At 46.5% G+C, this 8997-nt stretch overlaps 1 protein-coding gene across 8 annotated transcripts in view; it reads left to right on the forward strand.

The window, feature by feature from the left end:
* LOC121538479 (ankyrin repeat and SAM domain-containing protein 1A-like) overlaps positions 1 to 8997 on the forward strand; it is a 117716-nt gene that overhangs the window by 95054 nt on the left and 13665 nt on the right. The gene's annotated exons all lie outside the window — the stretch shown is intronic.

The following is an 8997-nucleotide window of genomic DNA, read 5'->3' on the forward strand; positions in this document are numbered from 1 at the left end:
GACCCAGTCGTGATCTGCCCAACGATGCCTCTCTACCAGACGAATTCAACACATTTGTTGCACGCTTCGACAATAACAACACCATACCGTGCGTGAGGTCCCCTACCGATCCAGGTGATCTCGCTCTCTGAGGCCGACTTGAGTAAGGTCTTTAATCAGGTCAAGGGTGGGGGTGGAACGGCGGGGGTAGAAGGATTACTTTATACTATTCCAGGTATTCCTTAAAGAGGTAGGGTTTCAAGTGTCTCCGGAAGGTGGTCAGTGACTCCGCTGTCCTGGCATCGTGGGGGAGCTTATTCCACCATTGGGGTGCCAGAGCAGCGAATAGCTTTGACTGGGCTGAGCGGGAACTGTGCTTCCATAGAGGTAGGGGAGCTAGCAGGCCAGAGGTGGATTAACGTAGTGCCCTCGTTTGGGTGTAGGGTCTGATCAGAGCCTGAAGGTAAAGAGGTGCTGTTCCCCTCACAGCTCCGTAGGCAAGCACCATGGTCTTGTAGTAGATGCGAGCCTCAACTGGAAGCCAGTGGAGTGTGCGGAGGAGCGGGGTGACATGAGAGAACTTGGGAAGGTTGAACACCAGACGGGCTGCAGCGTTCTGGATAAGTTGTAGGGGTTTAATGGCACAGGCAGGGAGCCCAGTCAACAACGAGTTGCAGTAATCCAGACGGGAGATGACAAGTGCCTGGATTAGGACCTGTGCCGCTTTCTGTGTAAGGTAGGGTCGTACTCTGCGAATGTTGTAGAGCATGAACCTGCAGTATCTGGTCACCGCTTTGATGTTAGCGGAGAACGACAGGGTGTCCCCCAGGGTCACGCCAAGGTTCTTTGCACTCTGGGAGGAGGACACAATGGAGTTGTCAACCGTGATGGCGAGATCATGGAGCGGGCAGTCCTTCCCCGGGAGGAAGAGCAGCTCCGTCTTGCCGAGGTTCAGCTTGAGGTGGTGATCCGACATCCACACTGATATGTCTGCCAGACATGCAGAGATGCGATTCGCCACCTGGTTATCGGAAGGGGGAAAGGAGAAGATTAATTGTGTGTCGTCTGCGTAGCAATGATCGGAGATAGCATGTGAGGATATGACAGAGCCAAGTGACTTGGTGTACAGAGAGAATAATAGAGGGCCTAGAACTGAGCCCTGGGGGACACCAGTGGTGAGAGCACGTGGTGCGGAGACAGAGATGCCCAACTCGGAGAGGGTGGAGAGGAGGATCTGATGGTTCACAGTATCAAAGGCAGCGGATAGGTCTAGAAGGATAAGAGCAGAGGAGAGAGAGTTAGCTTTAGCAGTGCGGAGAGCCTCCGTGACACAGAGAAGAGCAGTCTCAGTTGAATGACCAGTCTTGAAACCTGACTGGTTTGGATCAAGAAGGTCATTCTGAGAGAGATAGCAGGAGAGTTGGCTAGAGACGGCACGCTCAAAAGTTTTGGAGAGAAAAGAAAGAAGGGATACTGGTCTGTAGTTGCTGACATCGGAGGGATTGAGTGTAGGTTTTTTGAGGAGGGGTGCAACTCTCGCTCTCTTGAAGACGGAAGGGACATAGCCAGCAGTCAAGGATGAGTTGATGAGCGAGGTGAGGTAAGGGAGAAGGTCTCCGGAAATGGTCTGGAGAAGAGAGGAGGGGATAGGGTCAAGCGGGCAGGTTGTTGGGCGGCCGGCCGTCACAAGTCGCAAGATTTCATCTGGAGAGAGAGGGGAGAAAGAAGTCAAAGCATAGGGTAGTGCAGTGTGAGCAGGACCAGCGGTGTCATTCGACTTAATAAAAGAGGATCGGATGTCGTCAACCTTCTTTTCAAATTGGTTGACGAAGTCATCCACAGAGAGGGAGGAGGGAGGGGGAGGAGGAGGAGGACTCAGCAGAGAGGAGAAGGTGGCAAAGAGCTTCCTAGGGTTAGAGGCAGAGGCTTGAAATTCAGAGTCGTAGAAAGTGGCTTTGGCAGCGGAACCAGAGGAAGAGAATGTAGAGAGGATACCATTGTCCCCTCCAAGCTCGTCACCAAACTCAGGACCCTGGAACTGAACACCTCCCTCTGCAACTGGATCCTTGACTTCCTGATGGCCGACCCCACGTAGTTAGGATAGGCAACATCACCTCTGCCACGATGACCCTCAACACAGGGGCCCCCACAGGGGTGTGTGCTTAGTCCCCTCCTGTACTCCCTGTTCACCCACGACTGCGCGTTTACGCACGACTCCAACACCATCGTCAAGTTTGTTGACGAGACGACGGTGGTAGGCCTGATCATCGGCGTCAATGAGACAGCCTACAGGGAGGAGGTCAGTGACCTGGCAGTGTGGTGCCGGGACAACAACCTCTCCCTCAACGTCAGTAAGGCCAAGGAGCTAATCGTGGACTACAGAAAAGCGAGCACGCCCCTATCCACATTGAAAGGGCTGCAGTGGAGCGGGCCGAGAGCTTCAAGTTCCTCGGGGTCCAAATCACTAAGGACTTAAATGTCCACACACGTGCACAGTTGTGAAGAAGGCAAGACAGCACCACTTTCCCCTCAGGAGGTTGAAAAAGTTTGGCATGGGCCCTCAAATATTCAAAAAGTTCTACAGCTGCACCATTGAGAGCATCTTGACTGGCTGCATCACTGCTTGGTATGGCAACGGCACCGCCCTCGATCGCATGGTGTTGCGGCCAGCCCAGTACATCACTGGGGCCAAGCTCCCTGCCATCCATGACCTCAATATCAAACTGACACTCCAACACACACATAACATTCACACACATTCATACTGACTACACACACACCCTCACATACAATCTTCATTTATCTGCTGCTACTCTGTTTATCATGCATCCTAATGCCTAATCACCTTACCCCTGTACATATCTACCTCTATCACTCCACTATCCCTGTACATTGTAAATATGGAATTGGAACTGACCCTGCATATAGCTTTCTTACTTACTCGTGTTCTTCTTGTTTTTATTTTTTGTGCGTTTTTGTTCTACCTTATGTTATTTTTTGCGCTACATTGATATTGATTACTGCATTGTTGGGAAAGAGCTTGCAAGAAAGGCATTTCACTGTACTTGTGCACGTGACATTGAAACTTGAAACCCGATTGACCCAGAGAGAGAACGAGTCGAAGAAGCAAGCAAGAATCTGTCCTATGACTCTAATCTGCAAGCTGTCAGTTGTACTGGTAATGCCTGTTGCAAGAAACTGACACCTCTTCCTTGTACATAAATGACTACTCTAACTTCAAGAGCATCCTACTAGTGGCAGGTGGTACTGTGAGAGAAACGAGACTAAGTTAGCATTCACAACGTCTCTTATCTTCGTCGAGGCTCCGCTCTGTTGGTGAGACTTCATAGCAGTAGAGTGCGTGTTCATCAAGGCATCCAGGGAAAATGTATTTCCTTGAAGTCTCTGAGATCAGCAGAGGAGTTGCAGGCGCACAGTAGCGGTAATTATTGCCCAGGGAAGAGGCTCAGACTGCTGCTCGGCAATGATGCCAATGAGCAATATCAGAGGAGAGGAGCAGCCATCCAGTCCTTCCTCTGTTAATACGCCAGCCTGTGTGATCCTCACAGTCCAGTCTCTCTCTTCTATTCTGTTTGTTTTGTCTGCACAAAGTAGTCACGTAATGAACACACCACAGCCTCTAATGGGAATAATATTTCCAATACCTATTCATCAGAGGTAGTGGTGTGTGCAGGTTATAGTGAGAATAAATTAGAGAGAGGACAGACTAACTCCCATGCCTGATAAACTCAGGGATAGCGGAGGAAGGGCCAAATAGATTTTTACATTGTTGTTGTGTGCGTTGAGCTATTTAAAAAGGATTAGCTCAAAGTTGGAAGGGAATTTCTCTATTGAGGTCCATTTGTCAAAACAAATTGACATTTTCACAATCTACACACATAACACAACGCATTTGATGCCCCTCCAGCCCTCCACTCACTTTCTTTTTCGGTTGGCATAACATAGGTAGGCATGATCTATTAGCCAGACTTACTACCTCAGTCCCCCAGGCTCATGGCACTGCTTCTGAGAGTTAAGACTGTCTGGAGCAGTCGGGTTCCAGACTGAGCATGTCCCCTTCAGTCCTTGGTGCTGTAGTCAGCTCTCTATAATGTATTATCACTATATTCTGCAAAGCCTGCACTGGAAGAGGTCAAAGTGCATGAGAGATTCCCCTAGAGTTCCCAGTCGTCGGAGTCTGATGAAGACTGTTTATCACAAGTTCTCTTGCAGTTTCTGGCCTTAGTGGGTTGACAGATGAACGCTTATACAGCAGGGATAGGTTGGGGTGAATGTTGCATTTTGTCTCATATCAGGCAGTTAGAGAATTTAATCCACTCAATTGCCTTTCATCAGAAATTGAATAATCAGTTTCAAGTGTCCTTTGTCATTGAGGCAAGGGCCCTTCTTTAGTCTCCGTGGGGGGGTTGTCAGAAGTGGTTTAGTATGAGTGTCAGGATCAGAGAGATGCAGTCAGCCAGGGATGAGGGATCTATGTGTGTCTGTGTTAGTTCTGGGAATCAGCTCTGTCGACATTAGTGAAGGACACTATCACTGCAAACACACTAAATCTTCCAAACATAGTCTGCAATAAAGAACAACCTTATGACTGTCTTATGAATGCTATTACACTGTTGAATAACCCCTTTACATCTTGGATCCTCATATGATGGCCTGATTTGAAAGAAACGTATCTATTATTTACCATTGCCTTGCACCATGTTGCCTCTTACCACTCACTGACTCCCCACCCAGGCCCAGCAGTAGAAGCGTAGCAGGATGTGTTCCATAGTGGTCTTTTGTTATACCTGTTGCGTAACGTAATTGAATCCTGGTTCTGACGGATGGATGGGGCTGATGTGAACGGTAGCTACTCCTCCTTTAGTATTCCATACACAGAAAGAGCCATTGATCAGCTATAGCCTCATCTGCACCAGCAGCAGTAGTGCCGTCTGTGCTCCAAACACCAGGTCTAAATGGTGTGGGCAGCTCTGCTCTGGCTTCATTCCCCTCATCATTGTATTCTTCAGCTCTCCATCATCAGGAGAGATGAATGAACTGATCAGATAAGGTCTGAGTGTAGAAGTCCCCAGAGCTGTCATTCCACTATGAGTTATTAGAGGAATTTACATTTACATTTTAGTAATTTAGCAGACACTCTTATCCAGAGCGACTTACAGTTAGTGAGTGCATACATTTTTCTAAAGGAAACACAATAAGCCGTTGTCTCAGATGGAACAAACCTTTTTATTGTATTTCCTCTTCTCATCTCTCTTTTGAAGCTCTCTCCCATCTCTTTTTCTCTTGGTCTTTCTCTCTCTCTCTGTATCGCTCTTTCTGTATCTATCTCTCTCTTTCTCTGTATCTCTGTATCTCTCTCTCCCTCTCTCTCTCTGTATCTCTCTCTCTCTCGCTCTCTGCATCGCTCTCTCTCTCTGTATCTCTCTCTCTGTATCTCTCTCTGTGTACTGAATGATAATTTGGGGAAAGAAAGATTCTCTTAGGTCTGAGTATTTGTCACAGTGTAAAAGGAAATGCAGCTCTGTCTCTACCTCTCCCCGGGGGCAGAGTGAGCACAGCCTGTCCTCTCTGGGCAGCCAGGTTTGCCTGTGACGACCGGTCTCTATAGCCAGACTGTGCTCACTGAGTCTGTACCTAGTCATTGTTTTCCTCAGTTTTCTATCAGTCACAGTGGTCAGATAGAATGCCACCATGTACTGTCTGTTTAGAGCCAAATAGCATTGAAGTTTACTTTTATTTTTTGTGGTGTCTTTCCAATAGGTGATATATTTTTATTTTTGCTTTGTGATGATTTGGTTGGGCCAGATTTTCTGAGTGCTGTCCTGAGGCTCTATGAGGTTGGTTTTGGTTAGTGAACTGAGCCTCAGAACCAGCTGGCTGAGGGGACTCTTCTCTTGTTTCATCTCTTGACATAGTAGAGCTGTGTGATGGAATGTTTTGGGGTCACTTGTTTTTAGATGGTTGTAAAATTGATGGCTCTTTTTTCTATTCGAATAAGGAGGGGGTATTAGCCCAATTCTGCTCTACATGCGTTATTTTGAGTTTTCCTTTGCACTTGCAATACAGTCTTGCAAAACTCTGCATGCAGTATTTCGATTGGATGTTTGTCCCATTTGGTAAATTCAGTATTAGAGAGCGGACCCCATACTTCGCTGCCATATAGAGCAATTGGTTCTATAACTGATTGGAACATTTTGAGCCAGATTCTAATTGGAATTTCGATTTTAATATTCCTTTTAATGGCATAGAATGCTCTTCTTGCTTTGTCTCTCAGCTCATTCACAGCCATGTGAATGCTACCTGTGTTGCTGATATTTAGTCCTAGATACGTGTAATTTTTGGTGTGCTGTAATAGAACTGTGTCCAAATAGAATTTATATTTGTCATCCTGATTTCCTGACCTTTTTTGGAATATCATTATATTCCGGTTTTTTTTGTTAACGGTCAGAGCCCAGGTCTGACAGAACCTGTGCAGATGATCTAGATGCTGCTGTAACCCTTCCTTAGTGGGAGACAGTAGCACCAGGTCATCTGCGTACAGCAGACACTTGATTTCAGTGTTGTGTAGGGTGAGACCAGGTGCTGCCGATTCTTCTAATGTTTTTGCCAATTCATTAATGTAGATGTTAAATAGTGTTGGACTTATTGGGCAGCCCTGTTTCACTCCACGTCCCTGAGAGAAGAAGTCTGTTTGCTTGTTGCCGATTTTAACCGCACATTTGTTTTTAGCATCAATACCACTTTCTATTAGTTTGTAAAAAAAGATCTTCGTGCCAGATTGAATCAAATGCTTTCTTGAAGTCTACAAAACACAAATAGATTTTGCCTTTGTTTTGGTTTACTTGTTTGTCAATTAGAGTGTGGAGGGTGTAAATGTGGTCTGTTGTACGATAATAAAAAATAAATAAAAATCTGCCTTCTGCTTAGGACGTTGTGTTCATCAAGGAAATGATGTAGTCTGCTGTTTATGATACTGCAGAGAATTTTCCCCAAGTTGCTGTTAACGCAAATTCCTCTGTAATTATTTGGGTCAAATTTGTCTCCATTTTTATAGATTGCTGTGATCAATCCTTGGTTCCAAATATCGGGGGAAATACCTGCAGTTAGGATAATGTTGAAGAGTTTGAGTATAGCCAATTTGAATTTGTGGTCTGTATATTTGATCATTTCATTTAAAATACCATCAGCTCGTTATTAATGCTCTGCCTGTCTTTTTGGAGCTCTCTCACCTCCTTTGTTAGATCAGCCAGCTCTCTCTTGAGTCCATCTCTCTCTTGCTGAACCTCTTTCAGCTGTGTTGCAAGGCTGCTATCCTGTTCTGTCCGCACCTTGGTTAGGAGCTCCTCTAAGGTGTGGATGTCTAGTTGCTGTTTGCTCACACTCTCCCTAAGCAGGACCACCTCCCCCTCCAGTTTGGTGAACTGATCCCTCATGGCAGCCATGGTGGTGAGGAGGGCCTGAGCCTGCTCTGCACTGAGGGGGTCGCTCTCTTCCTGGGGCGTGTCCTCCACTATGGTGGGAAGAGAGGTGCTGGATGTGCCTTTTTGGGTGGGGATAGTGGGGGTGAGGGTGGTGCTGGTGGAGTTTGTCACTGGTGGTGTCCTTCTCTCTCTCTGCTCTCTCCTTAATGGTCTGAAAGTCTGTTTCAAACAGCCTAAGGTTACCTTGCACCATGACAGTCCCAGTCTTGTAGAGGTTGATTGTTATCATGGTGCTGTCAGGGTCGTCTGTCTCTTTGACTTTCAGCTTCCACCCATTACGGATGGGTAGTGAGAGCAGACTGTTGAGCGCCATGCATTTGGCTGGTCAGTGAGAAAGATGTGATTACTCACATCACCGTTTTTGTAGAGGTCTGTGAAAAGGGTTTCTGGCCTCTCCTTTAGTAGATTCTGTTTAAAAGCTTTCCTCGTTGTGTCATTTTTGGCCTCTGGGGGGTAGAGAATGGACTCAGCGCTGAGGGGGAGTGGGGACATGGTGCCTGTGGGCTCTGCGACTACTACTGCTGCTGCTCTGTTCCGGTGCACTGTTGCCATGGCAACCCGGTTTGTTTGTCTGCTGCTGTTGCTAGCTAGCTCCTTTTTAGCTAAAAAACCAGCAAAAAGAGTGAAAAATCTTCACACACAAAAACAGAAGATATGTTTAAAGTTAGAGTCCGTGCTTCTTTTTGATTTACTCACTCAGTTTGGTCGTTTGATGTAGTTGTATTAACTCCCCTTGCTAGGTTTGTTCTAGCTCAATTTTCTGGCTGGCTTGTTAGCCTGCTGGCTAGGTTTATGTTGTGTAGCTAGCTAGCGAGAGTCAAAACATCTTAATTTGAGGCGCAAAGTTACTTTTTTTTCTATTCTGATTGAATAGAGTTGTTGTTCATCACTTCTTGTCTTGAATGATTTTTAGATTTGAGTGTTTATCTCATTCCAAAACAAAATGGAAATAAATCAGGAGCTCATGTTGAGCATGTCTCTCTCTCTCTATCTGTATCTCTCTCTGTCTCTCTCTCTCTCTGTATCTCTCTCTCTCTGTATCTCTCTCTCTCTCTCTCTCTCACTCTCTGTATCTACCCTCGTTTTCCCCTTTTCTCTCTCTCTTCCCATAAACACATACATAATCCTAACAGAGTGGAAAATACCTGAGTCATGATCTTTACACAAACTGCACATGCTCAGGTTAATACAGTAGAGCCAAAAGAAAGGGCATACGCATGCATGCAATACACGCACGTGCACACACACACACACACACACACACACACACACACACACACACACACACAGTCAATCCCTGGGTACCTTCCTCCATGCCATGGCTGAGCCTAGGGAGCAACAGTCCACTCAGCAGCCTTGTTTTAATGACTAATTTCACCCCTGTATAGATTCTGCTGTGCAACACACACACACACTGATGCCCCTATCCATCTCCATCTCACTCCCTTTGCCCCTGCAGCAAAATAGCTTGTCAGCTCCTGACTCTCCATCCCTCCATCTTTCCATTCCTCCATCT

This window comes from Coregonus clupeaformis, chromosome 24, assembly GCF_020615455.1.
Source record: "Coregonus clupeaformis isolate EN_2021a chromosome 24, ASM2061545v1, whole genome shotgun sequence".
NCBI lineage: Eukaryota > Metazoa > Chordata > Actinopteri > Salmoniformes > Salmonidae > Coregonus > Coregonus clupeaformis.